Source organism: Alexandromys fortis, unplaced genomic scaffold, assembly GCF_014885135.2.
Source record: "Alexandromys fortis isolate MF-2015 unplaced genomic scaffold, M_Fortis_MF-2015_v1.1 scaffold_52, whole genome shotgun sequence".
Lineage (NCBI taxonomy): Eukaryota > Metazoa > Chordata > Mammalia > Rodentia > Cricetidae > Alexandromys > Alexandromys fortis.
In genome coordinates, this window is record NW_026067929.1 from 9,407,057 (window position 1) to 9,431,257 (window position 24,201).

Here is a 24,201-nt window from a genome sequence, read left to right on the forward strand (position 1 = left end):
CTGGGATTAAAGGCATAAATTTTGTTTTAAATAAAGAAATACCCTGAAAATTTGGAAGCATTATACCTGGCAATAAACCTTAAACATGAAATAGTGTCTTTCTTTTGGACACTAACATATATGGTTGTTAGTTTTCCATGCCCAGTCCACCTTGATTTATAATGCTGCTAAAATATATAAAAAATGGAGAAAAGATAATAACTCAAAATGATTTTAAAAGAAAAACATTTATGGTTTCATAAGGTTGAGGCTGAAAATTCTACATGAAATATCAGTGTTTTCACAAGCTTGCAAAAATACTCTAATACTAAGCAACATTATTTTTTTTTATGTACTCAGTGGGATACTGCTTCTCTTGCTTTCAAATGAGATTGAGAGACATTGTACTGAGTTGGTTGGAAGATCATAAGCAAAAAAGCTAAGAACAGCAGGCACATGAACAAAGAAACAGAGCGGGAAACTGGCCATTCAAGGAACCTGCACTGAGCAAGTGACGGATATTAGCCCAGAGATGGCTTGCAGCTCCTGAAATTGACAGGGATAAAAAATTCAAGATAATGTGATTCCTTTCCAATGTTATAGGAACCAAAAGGAGAAAGAAACTTCAATTCAGATAAATAAATCCCCACCAAATAGTAATTATTGGTTTTTCATACTTCTGGTAAAATTTCAATTTAGATATCCATGATTTAGGAGAATACAAAAAGTATATAGACATTTTATAGAATAAGTGCATAGAAAAACAAGGCCTTTTTTTCTCTAGGAATAAATTCAATTTGCTGGTTATAATTTATTTTTATTGCTGACCATTAGAAAAGAAGATAACAAAAATAACAAGTAACAGCAGCAGCAACAAAATACTTATCCCTGCCTTCCCCCAGGTCACTAATGTACAAAAATGGGGTCAGACTCCAAAGGATGATTGGCAGATTACACAGAACAGCTAGCACACATCTGCCATTGCAGAGTTTCCAAAGAAATGTTAGTTTCTTTCAGTGAGTTTACTCCCTGGGGGACATTGCACAATGTCCAGAACCATTGTTGATTGCTACAAGAGGGAAGGGTGGGTAGGTTCACTGGTATTTAGGTGGGTGAGGCTGTGAATTCTGCTAATGTTCTGCAATCCACAATAGCACTGATCCAGGTCAGTCCACAGTGCTAAGATCCAAACACCCAGCTGACGGAAGCTTCTCTTTATATCAGCTGTCGATGAGAGGTGCTCTCAGTCAGAACCAAAGAAATTCTAACCATTTCTAGATCTACTGCAGGTTGCCTCAGAGCGGGTGGGACAAGAAAGAGAACGTGGTGGAATTAAGAAGAGTACTGTCATCTAGAAGGAGGTGACATCTATAGAGGAGGAGCCACTGCAGTAGCTGACTGTCAGAGTTTAACCGTAAGTACAGAAGTGCCTTGATCTGGGAACTGTCACACCAACATTTTCGCCTTAGCTACTTTCCAAGTTCCTTCTAGCTTCCCACCCTATTCTCCCAGCCCCAGATTCAACTCGTGTGGGTTAAATCCTAAGGAAGACAAAGATAACACTGTTAGAACTCTAGAGGGCTGTCCTAATGAAACCCACAAACTCTTTTAGAAGAGAAGGCATTCTGCTACCAGGAGGGTAGGCAGTCCAGTGACTGCCTGTGTAAACAGAGGCAGGGAAGGCCTTCAGTCATTCTGATTGTTCAAACCCGGAGAACTTGGTCAATTGTTGTTTTAAACTCTAAAACAGCAGCAGACCTTTGTGGAGAGGGGTGTGGAAGCCAGAGTACAAATACACGATGTTGCCAGGAGACAGGAAAAAATGCAGAATTTTGGAGGCCACATACTCCAAAGTGGCCAGTTCAGACTTCAAAGTCCAGACTGGTGATCCAATCAGCCAGGATCGTGGAGCACTTCCTTTGCTCACACCCCAGTTGGGAGTTTCTGCATCAGTAGTGTTGTCTTTGATTACAAAGACCGTGATATGCGTATGAATATGGGTAATTATGGTATGCGTGAGCCAGACAGTGAATCAGATCTGCCAAACAGAATGCTAGCGTGTATGCACACGCAAAGACTCACATGTGGTTTTAGTAAATAACAGCCAAACACGTTATTTTCTCAAGAAATAAAAATAGGAACCAATTTGACATGCCAAGTTAAAATACAAAAAAATGGAAACAGATACCCACACGCTTGAGTTTTCTTTCCACTGAATGATCTAGGCTGACACTAAATAGTACAATTTTTACACTTCATGTAACATTTCCTGTGCTCTTTGTCCCTGCCGAAGAGCTTACACTGTCCCTAAAAAAAATCATTTGGAGATGGCATGTTAAACTCAAGCATAGCACAATCAGCTAACTGAAAGAGTTGAAACTAACCTCCGTTTCTCATAGCCCATTATCAGATGACATATATTTAAAAAGAATACCGCACTGGGTGAATAAGTTGAGTAACTTTATCTGCCGTTTCCACTTAAGCAATCCTAGGAAAAACAAGAGAAGAGGTGGGGACGAGGATGCTTTGGCCTCGTTATTTCTTCCAGGATCTGTTCCTGCTGTCAATTTGACCCTGAAAAGCATATCTCAGGATTCCTGAAGCTTAGAACCCACATTCAGCATGCAAAGTTTTCCTTCCATGCCACTAAAATTGATTAGACATCTTTCTTGAGCTAGTCTTAGAACCAGTGATGACTTTCTCTAGTAAGTGAATAGACCTAAGTAATTCAAGACATTGTACATAATATTTGAATGCTTCCTCTAAAAAGATTGCCAGTAGAGTATGAGGCAGATGCTATGGATTACAGAAGACACATAAAGGGTGTTTTGTTTGTTTGCTTGCTTGCTTTTTTTTTTTTTTTTTTTTTTTTTGAGACAGGGTTTCTCTGTGTAACTCTGGAGCCTGTGTAGATCATTGGAGTTTTTTCTTAGCCTGCATGAGGCCTGGGTTCTATCCCAGGCACTGTGAGAAGCAGCCAATCAACTGACAACCAAATCCCCACAGAACCATAGTCTTGGATTCCACCCTCTATTCTGTGTTCTCAATGGAGTCTTAGACATTTTGACCAAAGTAAAATTATTATTCCCACACTATTTTATCTTTCATAACATATACTTGAAGGTACATTTTAAATATCTATGTGAAACAGATTAAGTATATTTAATATATTGGATACAGTTAATGTTCATAAATATTTATATGATGCATATGTATAAATATGTACCTTCCTTAATTAAAATAAATTGAAGCTTGTCCACCAGGCTAATTTCAGCTTTAGTGCTACCAATGTGAACAGAATTGCTTTTCTGGGAGTAACGCAATTTAGTATGTTCCATTAAGTAAAAAGGTACAGTGGGCTTAAATTTGGAGATCTGAGTTGGTCCTTGCTTGGCTGCCTATAGCCTAGCTGGCTAAGCTGTTTGATCTGCCTGAACTTCAGAGTTCTCTGGCATGAAGAGGTGTTCCACTGGGGGTTGGGAAAGGTGGGGCGAGAAAGACACCTGAGAGGACTGGGTGATAACTTAGTTCTGTGTGTGTGGTGGGGAGACAGTTAATGTCATCACCTCCGAGTCCACAGTTAGTGTTGGTGTATAGTAGCTTGGCTAGTGTTGGTGTGGGAAGCTTGCTTGGTTCACTGCACTTTCATTTGGTATTTGTTTACACCGAAGCTTGGCTATGTAGTGAGCTGGAGAGCACACTCAATAACTCTGCTGGCACTCAGATGCGGTGTATGCTTTCTCTGGAACCACAGTATTGTTAGCCTGTTCAGCCTGTCAAATAGGTTAAACCAAACAACAAATGTGATCTTTGTGGTGTCCTTTTGCTGTATTTGCAGAGAAATTCTTAAATTTAAAAATGTGCATTTATAAACTTGATGTATGAAATAAAATAAGCATCAAGGAAATATCTGTGAGAAAACAATAAATGTGTGATAAAGGTATTATTTTTTTATATTTTAAAGATTTATTTATTGTTATTTTATGGGCATGGTATTCTGCCTGCATATATATGTATGAGCTGTATGCACGCCTGATAGTGGAGAGACCCGGGAACTCTGCTGAGGACCCCTGAGCCACAATGTGGGTGCTCGAAACTAAATCCATGTCCTCTGAACCACTGAGCTATCTCTCCATCCCCAAAGGAACTAGTTTTACAAGGACATAGAACATCACAAAAATAAGGCCATGATCTAAGAAAGAGAGAGGTTGCTACCATGGGATTTCATTTGACTGGTGTCTCTAATGACAGTGAATCAGTCCTGCTTTCGAGATGTAAACAGAATAAACCACAGAAAACATGACAGTTTGCTCTCTGATTCTGACCACAGTAGCATAGTTTGAAGTTTTTTTCCCAGTTTTTTTTTTTCTTAAGAAATGTTTTAGGAATCAACTCTGGAAGAAATATCCACTCACGATCAAAATTATAAAAACACTACAGGCATGACTTGCCCTTTCCTTCTTTTTGAGAATACAAACTTGAGACTGTTGCTTTTATTTCTTGTAGAATTTTTGAAATCTATTATAAGCATGGGACCGTTATTCAAGTTTTAAGATGTGGTTCACAACTGCTTGACCTGGGGGATCATTCTTCTGGGGTGTTCATCATCTTTCTGTGAAGTATTCATTTAAGTATCCACAACCACATTTTATTTGTGTGTGTGCGCACCATATGTATGTGTTCATGCAGGTATGCACATATGTACATGAAAGTCTCTTCCTCATAAATTCTAGTGTTACAGATGTGCACCACTGTGCATGACTTTTACGTATTTGCTAGGGATCAGAACTCAGGTCCCCATGTTTATCTAGCATGCATTTTAGCAAGCAAGCCTTCTTTCCATCCTCAATCTTTTATTTACACATGACCAAGAATGAACATATTTAATCTGGACCATGGCTGAGTGGAAGGATTAGTAAGGCAATTTAGAATAAAAAGAAAATCCTTGTAATGACAACCAAGATTTTTATACAAATGAACCCTGAGAATGCACACGTGCACCTGTGAATCTTCATCTTTATCTCCTTTCGCTGTGCCCCTGTGGCTCTCGGAGTGGCAGCCTGAGCTCTTGGTTAGAGGTCCAAGGCTTTGATGGCATGCAATGAATCCTTATAGCAATGCGAGGCTCCTTAGTTATCTGCACACACTATGAGTAACTTGAGTACAAGCCTGCTCAAGTATGCCGCAGTGGATGGGTGAGTTATTACCAATGTGAGTGTATGCTACTTAAGCGGCTAAAACAAGCCACAAGTACTTCAGTAAACATCTTACTTCAAACCATCCGTTCTCAGTCTTGCTGTAAAGTAGACCCAGGGGCAACCTAAAGTTATAGCAAGGCCTAGACTCCAACCCCTGAGACTCTGCCGTAATTGCTATGGGATACAACTCGGGCATGTGGAGTTTTAAAAGCTCCCTAGGTGATCCTGATGTGCATTCAAGGTAGAGAAAGATGACTTTAGGGTAAGAAATCTGTCCTCTTTCCTCTGAAGGCTTCATCATTGTACAGATTTTGAATTCTATCTCTTGAATGTATACCACAAAACCCAACAGTGACTAACTGATGCCAGAGGCTGACTTAATAGACTCTGTCTCCATGTACCTTGGGTCTCTTCAGCTGTCCTTCTAGAAGGACATCTTCCAATGACCCTGAATGTGTGGCTCCCTTTAGTGTAGAGTCCAAATATTGGATTTAAACACGTGGCATTGCTGACTTGCTCCAACTTTGCTCTGTCTTCATTGATGTCTTCGACCCAAGTTCTTGCTCTAAGGGTTGGGAGCAGGCTTGCTGAATCTGATCTCAGCCCTGGCCCTAGTATGTCAAACCTTGCCCGTCTACCATGAGGGGACACTGAAATTTTGTCCCAGACTTCTGCCTTGGGGGACTATTGTGCACAAATACGGTCATTAACACTACCACTGGGCCAATTTATTCATTCCAGATGTGCCTATTTCCACAAAACAGCATTTAGGTGTAGCTGATATTTTTGGAAGCTGAAGAAATGAATCACAAGAGAATTATGCTGTTTTTATAATAAAAATGTAATGGATATACTTAGGAAAAACACTCCTTTTCTGTAATAGGCATGCTTTTTTGTGGTCTCTGCTTGGCCCCTGAAATCCACAGGTGCTTCGGGATAACCTCAAGGCTTCATCTCAAACAGAATGAACGAATCAGGAATGTTCTAGGAAGTTATTCTTTAATATCATGGAATTTGGCCTTGCTAGTTTTCCAAGAAGGGTGAACTTTGCAAGTACTTAAAAAACTTTCTTTCTCCTTCCAAATTTACATGAAGTATGCACGAGAATGTGAAAATATTCCCTTAGTTCAAGGAGTGAGCTTCGTGCCTTAAGATTATGAGGACAGCTAAAGGTGACCCTTCCTCCGAGTAGGCTATGCTTCTGAAGCAGGCGCTGGAATCCAAGTTAGATGCAGACTTAAGTAACATGCTCAGAGGACAGAGCAGTTCTGACGAAGCCTCACATAGAAGTAGCCATGTCTAGCCTCCCGTCTGTTCCTGGTTCCTGGACAAAGCGAGAGCCCTTTGCTTCTCTTGCATAAATTACGAAAAAAGAGTTAGATTTGCACTGAGTTGGCCTGCATTGTACAAAGATGACAAAAGATGACAGGTTCACCTTGAGACAATTTTGAGGAGGTCAGAGTAGCATTTTCTTCAGGAGACGACTTTACAGTGACTAATTTGGTTCCTTACCTGCTCAGAATCATGCTTGGCATAACCGGATTTTATTTATTTGTTCTTAACTTACCCATTAAATCCATATCTTTCTCTTTGTACTGCTTTATTTCTGTTTTCTTTCTAATTTTGTACGCTCAGATTGCTCTTTTGTATTCATTATTTTGCGAGAGAGTCCCATATAGCCCAGGATGGTTTGGAACTCACTATACAGCACAAGATGACCTTGAATTCTTGATTCTCCTGCCTCTACATCTCACACAGTGGAATTACATGTGTGCACCACCATGCCTGTATTTTGACTCTGATTAACTGTAGTGATGCTTGTTTTCTGCTCATTTACCTTGAACATTGGAGACAATGCAGTCAGGCTTGATGACTTTGGTATCAAGAATCTCTTGGGCTCCATCTTGACTACATAGCCAAGTGATGTACAGAGTGTTGTTTTGCTCTCTAGATCCTGCCTTCTACAATGAAGGAATGGAAACGCCGGACTCTAACAGATTTATATGGACAAGTTCACAACAACAACGTGGCGTCTCATGCTCAGAATGACTAAGGATTTACAATGATGGGTGTGGAACATTCTATCAAATATAGGACTCTCTGATCACAGGAGCCGCCCCTCACATGCTAGCAGTACATCTTTAACAGCGAGTGAGCAATAAACAGGTAACCTGAATCAAAGGCAACAGTGTCTCCTGACAAACAGTAACATTTAAAAGCATTCTGCATTCGGTTCACTGACTTCCCAATGATCTCTCTGTGTGTATTTTTCTGTCACCCTCGATTTCCCTTCAGAAAAGGACAGGTCTCCCAGGGATGTCAGCAGAAATGGCATAAGAAGATGCAATAAGACTAGGCATAAACGAGGCTGGATGACGCAATCCAGTAGGAGGAAAAGAGTTCCAAGAGCAGGCAAAAGAGTGATACACCCCTACTGCCACTGTTAGGAGTCCTACAGACCCCAAGCTAACCAACCATAGCATATGCAGAGGACCTAAGTGCAGACTCATGCAGGTTCTGTGACTGCTGCTTCCATCTCTGTGAGTACCTGTGAGCCCTGCTTAAATGACAGAATGACTGTTATTAAAAACAAACAACAAATTCTAGTAAGAATACAGGGGAAAGGATCTTATATACTTTTGGTTAGAATGTAACTTGGTCCAGCCACTATGTGAATTTCAAAAAAAAAAAAAAATCTCAAAAGATTGCTTCTGGCCATAGACCCAAAGGATTCTAAGTTAGTACACCATAAAGATGTTTGCATAGTGTTTATTACGGAACTATTCACAATAGCCAAGACCTAGAAGTAACCTAGCTGCACACCAGCAAATGAATGGATAAGGAATATGTGAGGTTCATAGTTAATGGCGCATTTGGGTTAACCAAAATGAAGGATAAAATAACATAATTATGAAAATAGATGAAACTAGATGCCAAACCAGAAACTCAGATGTTGTATGTGGAATTTCTATGTGCAATATGGATTTTAAAAAACAGACATAAAAAGGATGAGGACTATTTGAGAAGGTTAAAAGGAACAGCTTGAGTGGAAATGTTAGCTTTGAGGATGAATGTGATCAAAGTTATTATGTGTATATGAAAACTTATGACTTTATTATATAATATATGCTAATTGTTTCTCCATTCTGCGTGTTTTCTGTTCCCTCTGTGATTATATCCCCTGCTGAGTAGAAGCTCCTTCATTTGACATAATCTCATTGGCTAATTTTTGCTTTTATTATCCATAGAATCTTGGTCAGGGCCCAGACATTGGAGTACTTATAGTTTGTTTTTTCCTAGTCGTTCAATCATTTCAAATCCTACATTTAGGTTTTTGTTATATTTTAGTAAGTTTTTTTTTATGTTGTAAGAACTAGGAACCCACTTAATTCTCCAGCTTATGTATCCAATTCCCCATCACTTGCTTGTACTACACAGTGGTAAAAAATAGCGACGTCTTGAAATTTGCATACAAATGAATGGATCTAGAAAAAACATATTGAGTGAGGTAACCTAGACCCAGAAAGACAAATATAATATGTATTCACTCATAAGTGGCTTCTAGACATAAAAGAAAAAAACCAACCTACAGTCTACAACCCCAGAGAACCTAGACAACAAAGAGGGCCTTAAGAGAGACATACATAGATTTACATGGGAGGGAGAAAAAGATAAGATATCCTGAGTCAATTGGGAGCATGGAGGTCATGGGAAAGGGTATAAGGGGGGAAGGGAGGGGAATGGAGAGAAATGTATAGCTCAATAAAAGTACTACAAAAAAAAAGAAAAAGAATTTTTTTCAACCTTGTAGAAAACCAGTTGATTATTAAGTATAAAAATCCATTTCTGTATCCTCTATTCTTTTCCATTGGCATCAGGTTCCTATTGTATATGGAAGAGAGTGCCATCCCATCATAAATCAATGAAATTCAGTCATTTGTGGCAGCAGGGATGGAAATCAATAACTGAAAATAATCATGACCTGAAAGACTAACACCACAAGTTCTCTCACAATTTTGGACACTAAAAACATTGGCCTTGTACAAGCAGATGCTCAAAGAGCAGTCAATAGAGCCTGGGAAGACTACCTAAAAAAATACAGGGGACTAGAGAACAGAAACTGAGATACAGTGGGGGGAATTAGCTCTAGTGTTCTAAAGTATAGTAATGCAATTATAATACACAGTAATTTATTATATGTTTCAGAATAACTAGAAAACTATTATAAAATGATAGCTATTTAGGAGAAAGAAGTGGTAATTAGGTTGAGTTTCATCATTACATGTTGTATACAAGTATCAGCTTATTACACCGTACCCTAAAAATACGTACAAGTATCTGATGGTATTTAAAAAATGTCTATTCATCTTAATGACTTTGCCAGTAGTATTTTCTAATTCAAAATAAGACATCTGAGTAATTTGTTCTTTTGGTGTAATATTTTGATTATCTTATCTTCAACTTCAATGGGATAATTATAGTCATTATTTCTTTAACATTAATCTCTTTTGATATCAGAGATTAATGCAGTATTAAAATGCTGTTTTCCTTAAAGGAAATAAAATCTTAAGGAGATTCAGTCATCACTCAGTATCATAGACAGCTGGGTCTAAGATCCACTCTCTTTGATACTGAAGTCCAGTAAACGATACACCCTTCTATACCTTTCACTTTAAATAAACTTTCGATTAATGATGTTACCAAGTAAAGAGAACCATGGTAATCGACAAAGACAGCCATAAAATGTTTGTCCATTAGTTGGTTATTTTAAGGCATGAGATTTCATCCATGAAAGGCAACTGGAACTTTGTCTTAGTGTTTTCAGCTCTTTGTTTTTGAAATGAACTGTTAACTTTTATAAAATGGGGCTATCGCTCTTTGATTTCCAGAATTTCCGTGCAAGGGACTTTGTCATCTTAGATACATTTTTCAATATTAGCAATCTACAACTTTTAAACAAGTCAGGATTTGGGGGAAGAGAGAAAAATGTGCTTCTGCAGAAAGTCCCAGTAGAAGGCAATGACACCTGTGACTGTCATATACCTGGAGTAGCGAGGGAACTAGAGCATCATGCAGGAACTGGCATCTGGGTACTGGTTTGCATATTGTCAGGAGCTAGTGAAGAAACTAAATCCTCAAGATATTGTGGGAGTTTTGAAAGTATACAAATGACAGATGTGTATTAGGACAAGTGACAGAATATGCGCCAAGACAATCTTCATTTTGTGGTGCGGAGAGTGAAGAATTTAATAATGATCTCCTTAGAAGGAAGCCCCTGCCTTTCCTGTTTGCCTTCGGTGCTGCAGTCAATATTCTAACATCAAAGAAATTAGAATGGACCTTTTTCCTTCCTTCCTTCCTTCCTTCCTTCCTTCCTTCCTTCCTTCCTTCCTTCCTGTCCGTCCTTCCTTCCTTCCTTCCTTCCTTCCTTCCTTCCTTCCTTCCTTCCTTCCTTCCTTCCTTTCTTTCTTTCTTTCTTTCTTTCTTTCTTTCTTTCTTTCTTTCCTTCTTCCCTACTTGCCTCTCTACTTTGGTCCACTGTGAGACTTTACTCATCCAAATCTCACCTCAAAGGTCATCTTGTGAGGTCATCTGGAAGTGACTTTGCTCTGTTGCAAAATGCACACCTTTCTCCTTAATTTGTTCATTTTTTCTTTATTATCTTTCTTCAATATCTTTCAATTAAAATGAATTCTTTAATAGAGGAAAGAAATAAAACTTTTTTATGACTAATTTCTCAATGTCAAGAACAGTGCCTGACACAGAGGAGAACTCGTTAAGTATTTGTTGAATGAATATATTAGCAGCTGAGTAATAGCGGGATACTTTCAAGAAGGAAAGGGTTTCCTTAGGGTAGGAAGCTAGGAAAAAAATGCTTGTTAGAATAAAGGCCAAAAAGAAGATTATGGTGGTCTGAGAAATGTCCCCATAGGCCCATGTGTCTGAATACATGGTGATGATGGCCTCCAGATGGTGGCACTGTTTAGGGATATGGTGCAGCCTTCCTGGAGAAAGGATATTGTTGGAGGTGGAGTCTGAGAGCTTATAGCCTCGCCCCACTTCCAATACATTCTTTAACCAGAGATGGGATCGCATAACTTCCTGTTCTGGCTGCCTGCCACTATGCTTTTCCTGTCATTGTGCACTGTCCCTCTGGAAACAGATCCCACATGAACTCTCTCGCCTACAAGTTTCCTAGGTTATGGTATTTTATTAAGAAACTAAAAAGTAGGTAACACAGAGACTTGTAGGTTATATATTCCATGCGGAAGACTTGGAGAGAATATCAATCATAGGTTGTGAAAGACATGGAATCCCAAAATGGTCTTGGATTAGGCACACAGAACAGCAGAGGGAGGTAAGTTCATGCTCCCTTTTCTTAGCCTTAGAGAAAAACCAAACAGAAGCAAAAAGCGGCATTCTTGTCAAAGGATCAGGTTTTCTTCCGTGTTTTCTCATGAAACGTGATGAAGCAATTGTTGGAAGGGTGAAGTTGGGAAGATCTGTCAGGGCTGAGAGCATCCTTTGATTGTATATGGTTCTTAAGAGGGAAAGCACGTACCACCTAGAGTGGGCTCATTATTGATCCTTCCAGTGTCCTTATGCAAGCCATGGTGACTTCCATTCCTTTATAAAGATTTTCAGTGTTGACAACATCAACAAGCAGTCCTGAACTTCCCTTTGGTCCTGTTTCATACTAAAATAACCCCCAAGGGGGCTCAGTTCTTACGCATATTGCATTTCCTACTCTTCCAGAGGACCTGGGTTTGACTCCCAGTACCCATATGGTTTTTCATAACTATCTGTAACTTCAGTTCCAGGAGATCCAACACACTCTCTGGCCTGGTGAGGATCAGGCATGCATATGGTACAGAGACATATGTAGAGGCAAATTATTTATAAAATAATACAATAAATTTACCAGGGAATTGGTATACAAAACTCCTATTTTGTTTAGCTTGTTCAGTCATTCTTTCTTTTGGTGCTGGGGAAGGAACCCAGGATGGTGTGCATGCTAGACAACTGCTCTATCCCTGAGTCACATGCTGAGGGCCTAGCTTCTGTAAACCACCTGACCCATAGAAGTGAATGAATATACATCAATCCAGCCAGGAAATTACTTTAAAATACTTTAGAAATTGATGTTCCTGATACCTATTAACCTTTCAGGAGGCCTGCATGCAAATGAAATATCAATGGTCTGCTTTTGGAGCGAAACCAGGGGAGGACAAATGCTGCAGAGTATTGGACAAGCACAAATGCTGCTAAAAGTTAAACAATAAATTTATAGCTAAATAAATTACATTAATGCAGGGATAATATTGATTTTCTTGCTAATTATTTTATTACTTTTTATTTGCATTCCTACCCTTGAGATTCTTCAAGTCTACAGTATCCACGTATTGAAAATATTGTATTTTCAGCTCACTGTCATCGCCTCCTAGTTCCGTGTCCCCTGAGGTCACACTGGAGTACGAATTCATCCATGGTGAGAAATTCTGCACTGCATGGAATCTGGTGAGCACTACAAATAAAACTGATCTTCTGTTTATATTTTAAAATAATTGGATGTTAAACATTTGCTAGGAAACATTCCACTCATCTGTGAATTGCCATTATACATGCCTTCAAATGTTTTTTCTTTTTATATGTGTATAAAGACCTGGGCATTAAACTGAGGGCCTTGTGAATCCTAGACAAATATTCTTCCCCTGAGCTGTATACCCAGCCTTCTTTTTACACATTTATTTTTTTGAGACAGGTGCTCACTAAGCTGCTTAGCCTGGCCTCAAACTCACTCTGTAGCCTAGACAGGCCTAGAACTTCTAATCTTCCTGCCTCATTCTTCCAGCAAACTATGATTACAGGCCTGTGCCACAAGGCCTAACTTTTATATAACTTTTAGTGGGAGAACTTCCAAGCATGAGACTCTTTAGAACAAAACAATAAAAAATATCTACCTCCTTCATGAGTTCCTGTATGCTAATAAGTTTTGAGTGTTTATTGTTTTTAATCTCTTCAAACAATTTCTAAGGAGTTTTCCAGATTAAACAGAATTCTTTTATTGGATTGGAATTGCTATTGTAGTAAAATTCTTCTGACATTGGAGCCTGGGAGGTTTTTTGTTAATAAGCCAGAATTTTTTACTGTGTTTACTGTAGTAGGTGCTGAAGGCTTTATGCCTCCAGGGAATCGGTCCTAGACAGTAACTAAAGGCAATGGTGAGAGATGGGTTTGGTTATTTTTCTTATTTTAGAATGCCTTGATTTTCCCCCACTCCTATCCACAGATGTAGAGAGATAAACTGTCACATTTGATTGTTTAAATATGTTCTCACTTCTCTGCTCATAATTTCTCAGACATGAGTTGGTAAGAAAACCAACTTTCCTTGGCTAACAAGTCTAGGATGAGAGTAAGACCGAGACATCAGTCCCAAACAGTGCAGTCATTTCTGCCATGTGGGCAAGGACTTGAACATCCTCCACGTCCCCATCCAAAAGAAAGAATTGAACTAATACTCAAATTCATTGATAGAAATGCTCTTGAGAATTGATTTTTGACAGGCTGAGAAATGAAATGGCCCTTTCAATGCTGCCCCAACTTTCCCTAGGGGTACATTGTCATTTGTAACATTGTTGTCATCATTTGTAACACTGTCATCGTCTGTAACACTGTCATCTGTAACACTGTCATCGTCTGTAACACTGTCACCATATGTAACATTGTTGTCATCATCTGTAACACTGTCATCATCTGTAACATTGTCCTCTGTAACACTGCCATCTGTAACACTATCATTTGAAACACTGTCATCTCTAACTGTCATCTATCACACTGTCATGAGTAACAGTCTTCTAGAAAGCTGATGACTACAATGTTGGGACTGTTATATAGGAATTAGAAATAGTGAGTTTCTAATGTGACAGAACTCCATTTATATTTATATTTATCTTCAATTATTTACTTAGTAAATGGGCCCGGAAGGAGCCGGGGTGGAGCTCAGTGAGAGAGAGCTCACCAAGTAAGCGCACAGCCCTAAATTCTATCCCCAGCACCACTCAAAAGAAAACAATTAACAATACTCCAAGGTTGCTGAAAAATAACTTGCTCTTTTACACAAGTTAAATTTAATACCCAGAAGCCTCTAATAAGTTGGTTCCTTACAGCAAAAGTTTAGAATATTTCAGTAGAGAGGAATTACTTTATCCGAAATAGATGACCTTGGGTCATTGTTTTGGTAGTAGCCACAAATAGCAACAGCTCTTTGAAATGATTAACCAGAAGGATACAGTGTCTTGCAATCATGTGGGAACATACCAGTTTCCTCAGTGGGATACATCTGCAATTCTCTTAATGATCAGGAAACAGAAGCAAATGTAAGGCTCTTAAGAGGGGCAATGACTGACCAGTTTTGAATTGCATTTTCTCCCTAATAGTTCCGTATTCATTTAAATAAAGAGTTAAATTGAGTCTCATCCTTAACATGAGAGGAAGAGGGAGCACTGGTGTGTTGTGAAAAAAAAAGGCAGAAGGAGAGAGACATACATACAGTTAGTACATTTAAGTGTATATGTTAAGTGTGTGTATTTAAACTTGCCTAACGTGAAAACAGTGGTCCCATGTTCTTCTTGGGACTTCATCTTGGCCATATGGTAAAGCATCAGACATTCTGGGCCATAATATGGAGACAGCATCTATTGGCATATAAGGAGTCAGAGGCAGGGATGTTGTTAGATAATCTATAAGCGCTGCAAAAATTATCCGGCCTAGACTAGCAATAATGCTGAAGCTGAGAACTTGAAACAAAGCTAAACTGTTTGGAACATTAGATCAATGAGGTATTTATCAGAACAAACGGGAAGATGATCAGCATATATAATGTCAACTGACAAGTTATGAATAATGTTATTAAATTTATTTTTTTAGTGACAGCTCTTCATCCATTATAGCCTAACTAAATGGTGCTAGTCACTGAGCACTTAATGCTAAGCTCTGGGCTCAGTCTGCATTATCCTGATCTAAATACCTTGTAGCCATGTGTCCTTGACATCTTAGTACTGAAAGTGATTCTTTATTATGTCAAATATCCTCTAGGGGTCAGCAGTCACTTGCTCTGTCTCTCAATGATTGTCAGTACCATGACCTTGAATGTCAGGACAAAATGAGTTAATATCTTAGAAATGCTCTGTAACTCAAAAGGATATTATATAAAGACTCCCTAAGGGTGCTAGGATATTAGCATTAGAAAATACAAAGGGAGGTGACGGGGTTTATCAAAGGTGTTTGAGTTAAACAGAAGAGGAGCACACACATCATATTAGCTAAAGAAAGACATTACTATCTAACCCTGGATACCGAGGAAGGGGAGTGGATGAAGGATTTAACTCATCTCCATCCCATTCAAAACAGCTGACTACTTTCAAAGGCTGAGGGTGAGTGAAGTGACTTTGATAAGACTTAAGGCCTTAAGGCGCTAAGCACATCAAGTCTTTGACCTTGATAAGAACTAGGTAGCCAGGTATCCAAGGTCAGGGTTTCTTCTTAGGTAGTCATAACTGGATAAGATGATAAGAATTACCCTTTTGTAGGAAAATCCAGGAAGATTTTATTTAAGACATAAAAGTTGTGACCCATGAAATGTAATTATGTTTTGTAACTAAAGGAATTTGTTCATATAGTATACTCTTTAAATAACTAAGAGAATTTAGTCCAATAAAAGAAGATCAGTTTTTTGATTATAGTTTAAAATATGTAACTGAATAACTGGTTGAAATTGAGGGTTTTAAATAAAAAAGTATTAAGTTTATATGCTTTATTGAACAATTAGAAACCTTTTAGCTGTACCATTTTTTATGGAATGCTTAATTTACTACATAAGACTGGCTTCCCTGGGAGACTGGGGGTGTGTAATACTTCAGTGGTCAAGTGTGTTCCTAGGAAGAATTCTGGGTCCCATCCCCAACACCACCAGTATTTTTCTTTATTGGAGAATATTTTATAATGTATATGCTTTACAAAGATACAAGTATTAAATATATATAAATCCCCTTTCAAAGGATTCTCCCAAAGCAGTTGGGAGGAAATACTGGCAAACTCCAGTATTTCCGGAAGTGCAGGGGGAGGGTGCGGTAGTGGGGAAGAAAAGGCAGATGAGTGACCCAAACCAAAGTGCTCCACTCCCAAGTGTTACAACTCTCAGAACTCAGGAAGCTGGGCTTTGAAGAATCATTCTTCAAGCAGACATAAACAACAAAGACAAGGTAAAGAGTAACAGAGAAGAGAAGATACAAAATAAAGAGCAAAACTGATACTTGGGGAACTAGAAATAAAGGAACATGGCAAACCTAAATACATTGGCAAGATTAGTAACTTCAAGGAGAGTCAAGAAACAAATTGCATTTATAAAACAAGAGCAAGAACCTATGAAAAAGTACTAATGGGCAATGACAATGTCGTTAGACATCAAAATATACTTGCCAACATAAAACATAAACATAAACATAAAACATAGTGAACAATATTTTTTAATAGTTATATTTGACGCCCAGAGGAGATGTATACACAAGACAAAAAAAGGTGCCAATATGAAATTACAAGACATAAGGATCTGTTCAAGTGTTCCAATGTGTGTCTTCTTTAAAATGGAGAAAATGTAGGAATATAGATATATTTAAGTTAGAAATTCTATGTAATACTAAACAGGAGGATTAATAAAAAGAGTCACCTATATTTATCATAATAAAAATAGGAAACTCAAGTAAGAATTAGAAATAAGAAGTTAAAAAGGGAATAAATAAGAAGCAAAAAAAGGAATAAATTACTTACAAACCATAGGTCAATATTCTTCTTATGACTAATTAACATGGTGCAAGAAAGATAGTGAAGAAAAGTCAGAGTGCAAAATACATTCTGAAAGTAAAATTCCACATCAATAAGAACTAAACACAACATCAATAAAGTAAAAAAGAAAAAGCAAAAGTTCAGAAAGCATAGTAAATACAGTAAATACCATATATGTGTGTATTTACATCTATATGTACATCTATACACACATATATTAATAACACTAAAGTTTCACAACAAAACAAAAAACGAATCCACACTGAAACTTGCACAAGATAGAGACCAGCTACATGTGACCCAGAAGCTCAGAACGTAACAGAAAAGAGAACGTGAGAGTGACGGCTTGGATGGCTTGGAGACTGGAGCCATCACTTTGAGGGTCGAATTTAAGGATATCAGCTTCTAAATTATATCATACTTGTTGATTAATCAGTTTCAAAAGAGTGCAATGTACATAAATAAGAATACTATTGTTATATATATTACGTTCCAAAATTTTCATCTTTCATAATACAAAGTTAATAGGTTCCAAAATAGAGGGTTAAGTATAATCCTCAAGTCTGTTCTGATACCTATCATATGACTTAACATGTAAATTCTTCTAAAGGTGATTTTTTTTCCCCAAGAAATATATTTCTGAAAGAGACTGGACAGGGAAGGGAAGCAATTTGTGGTTTATATCCGGTTGTTCTATTGACACAATATTCTTTCAATGTGCAAAAGTCATGATTTTATCTTATTTAAATTTTTTTATTAATATAAATTATATTAATTAAACACATATTTATTATATTAATAAATTATATAAATATACGATTAATATATATTAATTAAATTTATAATATATAAATTATATTAAATAAAATATAATGTTTTATTTAATATAAATAAGCATAGTGAAAACACAAAAAATTGAGGTAAAAATTTAAAGTTTTATTGAACAAATATCTTTCATATTTTATACATAATACTTAACTTAAAAATATTTTTTCTATTGCATGCTTTCTTTGGCTTTCCAGCAGAATAAACTGAATTATTCCTGTTAGCTTAGACTTCAGTACACAGGGCTAGAAAGAGGTCTTGTGGGGACAAGTGCTCGCTGTGCAAGCATGAGCACAGGAGTTTGGCTCTCAGCCCCCATGCAAACAATGTGGCATGTCACTCTGGTCCTATAGGTGTCAGAGACAAGTGGCTTCTCTCAAAGGATACGGGGTGGGGCGGGGGAGAGTGCAGGACATACCCTCTGGAACCTCAACATGCACACACACACACACACACACATTTACACTCAACACGCACACATGCACATATACACACACACACCATGCTGAGGAATTACAAAATTCAACCTCAAATAGGCAAATTCTAGAATTTAAAAGAGGAAGCATTGAAGAACTGCCCAAAACAGAAATAAGCTAATTGGACATAAAATACACAGCTACACAGCCAAGTACCTGCAAACAGCCTTGTAGCAAACAGCAACACTGTCACTTTGAAAGACTAGAACTAGAATCATGCATTGGATGATTGCTTGCTAGAACAAGGGCTCGTGTCTGGGGAAAGAGCCCACAGTAAGAGAGGCCCACTTTCCATTCATAGAAACTTCTGTATTCCCCTTTGCCACCCGCCTCCTTCACTTCCTTCAGTGTCTCTTGCACTGGGTGTTTGTTTTGCATTTTCCCCAACTCTCAGAATGCCAGCCTCTATGCATAGGACTTTATTCCTCATCAATCCTCAGTACACGTGACAGGTTCTCAATAGTTATTAGCTGGATGTATAAACTAAGACCTCTACATTTTTTTTTCACATAATTTGTCCCAGAAGCTGTCTTTGTTTGATTTATTTAAAACTGGCCAGGCTAATGTCCAATTATTTTTCTATCTCTAGTCAATTGTCTAACTAATTCAATTATGAGCATGTTGAAAAACACACATTTTTCCATCCCCAGGATTATTAGACAATCCATTATAAAATAAGTGCACACACAGAGGATCCAATAAAAGAAACCAGCCCTTCCGTTTTCCCTCCTCTGCCTTTCCTCACTCTTCCCCCTCCCTTCAGTCTATGCAATTCTGACTGCTCTTGAATTTAGCAGCCTCTTCCTGCCCTTCCCTCTTGAACATGGCTCATAAGTGCACGGGCCACCAGGCCCTCAGAAGTCCCCATGTCCTTAGGGTCTCTCAGTCTTGTTTAATACTAGGAATAACAGGATAGATGAGGTATAGTGATTTTGGTCCCATTTTGTGGGAATATCTATTTCTCAGACTTCATTATAAAAATCCGCGGCAGCCTGTGCACCTGCTAGAGATGTTTTGATACTTCATGTCTTCCTCTCAGTTTCTAAGTCATCCCTTGTTCGTCCCGACCACTCCAAGACCCACTTATGTCTATCCTTCTGCATAATAAGTATACTTTCTTGCATCTGGAGAGATAACGATCACTACATTAATATTTTAAAACCACATCAGACAACAGCTTACTTAAATACAGAAATCATTTGTTTTAATGGAGAGAAAGACGATGATATTACTTACAAGGCAACACACAATATATTGAAACTTTAACTCGTGGACTTCGTTTTCTGGCTGACATCAGCAAATATACCTCAGCGAGCCAATGACTTTTTTATGCAATAGGGGACAATGTGTTCACCCTAAAAAGCTGCCAAGTCATTGACTTATTTTGCCAAGAGCCAAAGGTGTCAAGCATACCTTATGCCTTCCATAAGTTGGCTGCTCCAGCACTTGGCATACTGCAAGGTTGTTTTTGGCAGGCAGATGCGTATCCAACTTCCTATTCATTAGGGCCCCAACATGGCTGAACTGTTGAAAGTGACCTTGTAGGAAGCTGAATGGCAACCCAAGAAATCACTTCTAGAGTTCTGTTTTTTAAAAAATACTCGAGTTAGGGATGTTAGCCCATGGTCTAGCACTTGTTAACATGTAAGACTCCTGGGTTCAGTTCCCAGCTTCAAATTAAAAAAAAAAATCCTGTTATTTTATAATATTTTTTTCAAGAAGTGTGAGACATGGAATTGTTGGTGAATATTATTTAGACATAACCCATTTTTGTGTGTTTACCAGACTGAAGCAGTGCTACTGGCAGAAAAGAATCAATGCACCTCCTTTTACTTCCTGCTTCAAAGGAAATGTTTTTGTCATATTATTTTATATCACTGATTTGAAGGGATGTTTTCCACTAAAAGTTCCAGATTATTTCTTGTTCTTTTTACCTGGAAAGTTCCCACTTCCCATTCATGGCATCACATTCGTGCCCCCCCCTCCTGTCATTTAACTCATGCCCCGAGTGACTGCTGAGCAGGAGTGTGAGCGGCACTGTGTGGGGAACAGGTGTGCAGTGATCAGCGCAGCACATAGCCCAGCCACTGTTTCCGGGTGTGTAGAGAAGAGGGGATTCAGACACACAGACTACGGAAGACTGCAAACGATGACTGGCACCATCAGTACAAACCACAACAGTGTCCATTCAGTGGGTTGGGAAGTATTCCATGGGATTTTTAAAAATATCATTGCACCCGGCTTGGATTTCTCCTCCATGGTGGCACCCAGGATGTCATATACCAAGTGCTGAGCCGTTGTCCCGGGTTTCCTATCATAGACAGACTTGTCCTTTCTTACTAGCATCTCAAACGCACAATCTGTAAATCTTCTTGCCTTCATCCCAAGGCTCAAAAACACTTCAAATAATAATAATATGTCTCTAATAATGATATCTTATATTGTCTACTCCTTTGTTGTGGTTTATTTATGTACCTGTGTGAATATATAATAGGAAGAGGCTGTCAGATCCCTTGGAACGGGGCTATAGGTGGTTGTGAATAGTCTGATATGGGTGTAGGAAACCAAATTTACATCCTCTGGAGGAGTAGGAGTAATATTAACCAAGATCTACCCCTCTCGTCCCATGCTTTTTTGTTGTTAATGAAGCTACGTTAAATTTTTTCCTATACCTTTGAATGCTTGAATAGTGACTGGCCCTCTAATCTCCTTCCAGAATCCTCACTTCTCCTCCAGCTCTACTTTCTAAGTGTTTCCAGAGACCTCTGTTTAACATATAGAAACCTTTTTTTGCTGTCTTTGGCTCCCACATCTAACAGAAATTTGTTCTCCATCCATTACTATGCCTCCATCTTTGCTCGGCCAGCATCCTCTCGAGTCATGATGTCATCCTGCTTCCTTCTGTTATCCTTCTTGCCTGTTTTCACTTCCGTTTTCCATACATCCCTTATTTTATTTGTTGGTGTTTGAACTTTTTGTTTTTCACCTCATTACACTCCTGCTGGACTCTATTCAACCCCATGAAATTGCACTTCCAAGGTGACAATAAGATGTCCCATGGCTGAGAAGAATTTTGACCTGCAGGACATTTTTCTTTCCTGCCTGAAATCCTCCCCCTCGCAGACACCAACAAGGACCTGGTTTCTTGTCCTCTTCCCTAAGAGCCCCTTACTTTTATTTGCAGATGTTTAATTTGTGACAAGTCTTTGGAATTTCCCCACCAACCCTCTTGCACACTGGGGATAAGAAATGACAATGACTAGTATATTTGGAGTTCTAACTGAGTCCTTCTCAATATAAACTAGCCTTCTAGTTTATATTGAAGTCAACACTTAAAAATTAGGAGATCTTACACAAAAACTGAACAACTAGTGTGCCTTAAGGAGTCATACTTTATGCCCACTATGGATAAAAGGATAAAAGAAAACAGACTGTTTAAATGGCTATTTGGTGGCAAAGTAGTAACAAAATACCGGTGTTTTCTATTTTTAAGATCCAAAAGCTCTATTAACCAAGGAGTTCTATAACTAATGCCAACACCGAATTTACAGTCTGTGTTCTGTTCCTCTACTTTTCATGTTTTTTTTTTTAATGTGTTTGCTTCAACACAGTCCCTATGATTTGCTTCCTCTTGTATTATTCTCCAAAAGAATCGGACTCAAAGTCCTTTAGTCTTTTTTCCTCTCAGTACTGAGTTTACCTAGCAAAAGGGCAAAATAAATAAAATACTAAAAGGAGATATGTAAAATTTAAATCAATGATGCTTTTTCTGGTCACAGAGTATATAAATTGCCCGAGGTAGACAGCATTGACTTCCTTTATCCCAGAGGCCTTTCTTATTCCTAATTTCTAAGGGACTTTGCACAGTAGGAAATAAGAAAGCTAAGGAGAAAAAGATGGCAAGGTGGAGGTATCTGAAGACAAGAAGTCGCTGTGTTCATTTCCCTCTTCACCCCATTGCATAAGATCCAAAAATATATGCTCCGCGATGATTAATCCTAAAACTTCCATCTCTCAGTGTTGACATTCCAATTGCGGTTCCACCTTATTCCAGGAATACGGCATACATCTTTCTGCAGGGGAAATCAAAAGCACGAGTGGAAAGAACAGGATGACCTACAAGCAAAAGGACTACCCTTGCTTTAATTAAGAAGGAGCAGAAAGCAATTTCTTCCTCATTCTTATTCAACCACATTGAAATGTTACCCCATGCACTGTCATTTTTAAACTCCTAACGGCACTGAGCTAACATCTTTGAAAGATTTATTTTTGTTTTGAAAATAAAAATCCATGCAGAATGCAGAGGGAATGAATGTCTGCACGGGGACCGTGTAAATCAAGATTGTGTTGGCTGCATTTGATAGCTTGCCTTGATGCCTCCTAACCCACCAAGCTTGGTTGCTAGGCAACCAGGACCGCTTCTCTGAATATAGTTATTAACAGGTTTAGGTTGCACTGAAAAAAAAAAAGAAAAGAAAAATAAAAAGAAAACAACATGGACTGGAAACGAGGGCAGATGTATTCCGCACCTGAAAATCTGGGAGAAACAAGCTATCCTATAAACTAAATATTTGAAATCAAATGCATTTGATACCTTTCATTACCCTCTGCAACTCTCCAGTGGGACAAAAGTGGTTCAGTGTCTCATTTTAGGTAATACTTCTGGCCACAAAATATAGAGAAATACACTTATTTATGTCACTGTGACTTGCAATTCTGTGTCTAAAACCACTGGTAGGTTCTACTTATTTTCTATGAGTGAGTTTGTTACGTATGTAGCAAGCAAATGCAAGCAAACAAACAGCAACTGGCAAGTAGAAGCAGCAGACAGGGAGCAACACCTCACCGACTGGGGAGTTTACCACATTCCTACCATAGCCAGCAGAGAGGGCTAGAGTAGCCTGATCACCAGTGCAAATAAATGTGACATACCCCAGAAATCAAATAGGAAGCAAACAATAATGCAAGAACGCAAAAGTCCCTGACGGAGACCTCTTCGCCCACAGACAAGCTTCCTGCTCTCCTCTCCCATCAGAGGTGATTTTACAGTGCGGAATAAACCGTGAGGAAGAGCTTACCATTGCTTTCCACCATCTATATCTCCTCCCTGTTTTCGTGGGAGCAGGGTTTTATATTTTACTTTTACTTTTGAGAATTTCATATATGTATATAAGATCTACTTCTCTTCTGGTCCCTCTATCCTCTGTGCCCCCCCCCCAGCTTTGTTAATTTTCTGATAACCCACCAAATCCAGCTAGTGCATGGTTGTGGGGCCATGCACTGAAATATAGAAAACCTGTCAGTGGTCACATCCTCTAAAAGAATGGTTCTCCTTTCCTCAGCAACCGTCTGCTGCCATCAGCCAGCTCCTTGCTTGGCGGGGAGGGAATACCTGGAGACCATCTACCCCAACTCTGAGAGGATTTTGGTGGCTTGGTCCTGCACAGCTCTTCCACGGGTAACCACGGCTGTTGTGAGTTCAGAAATTAACTGAAGTTCAAGCTCATTCTCATAAACGAGAGAACTTTTTAATATTGCATAGACAAGAACCCCTTCTGGAGATCATTTTAGCTGCAATTCTCTGTCAGGAGTTGGTAAGACGGATAAAATGCCATGGAAGAGAGGAGAACCCCGGCTTCAGGAAACTAGGCAGTTAGAGCTACAGCTAATTAAGGGCAGAGATGGAATGTGTATCCCGAAGGATAGCTCGCTTACATAAGCATTCCCCAGGCCTCTTGTACAGTTCTATATAATCCTTGCTAAAGTGGCAGAAAATGAAGGTGCCTATAGAATCTCTCGCCAATGGGAAAACTTCACCGCTGGATCTTAGGATGTAATTGTGACATCGGAGACATGCAACAAGATGTGTTTCTTTTCCTTCC

At 38.7% G+C, this 24,201-nt stretch overlaps 1 protein-coding gene and 1 long non-coding RNA gene across 6 annotated transcripts in view; one reads left to right on the forward strand and one right to left on the reverse strand.

Moving 5' to 3' along the window:
- The window catches only part of Cacnb2 (calcium voltage-gated channel auxiliary subunit beta 2), a 338,776-nt gene that overhangs the window by 160,481 nt on the left and 154,094 nt on the right, over window positions 1-24,201 (reverse strand). The window lies entirely within an intron of this gene.
- On the forward strand, window positions 1,106-22,820 carry LOC126503219 (uncharacterized). The gene is made up of 4 exons (XR_007592225.1): window positions 1,106-1,393; window positions 7,129-7,343; window positions 12,602-12,695; window positions 22,374-22,820. It is a non-coding gene; the product is annotated as an uncharacterized lncRNA (long non-coding RNA).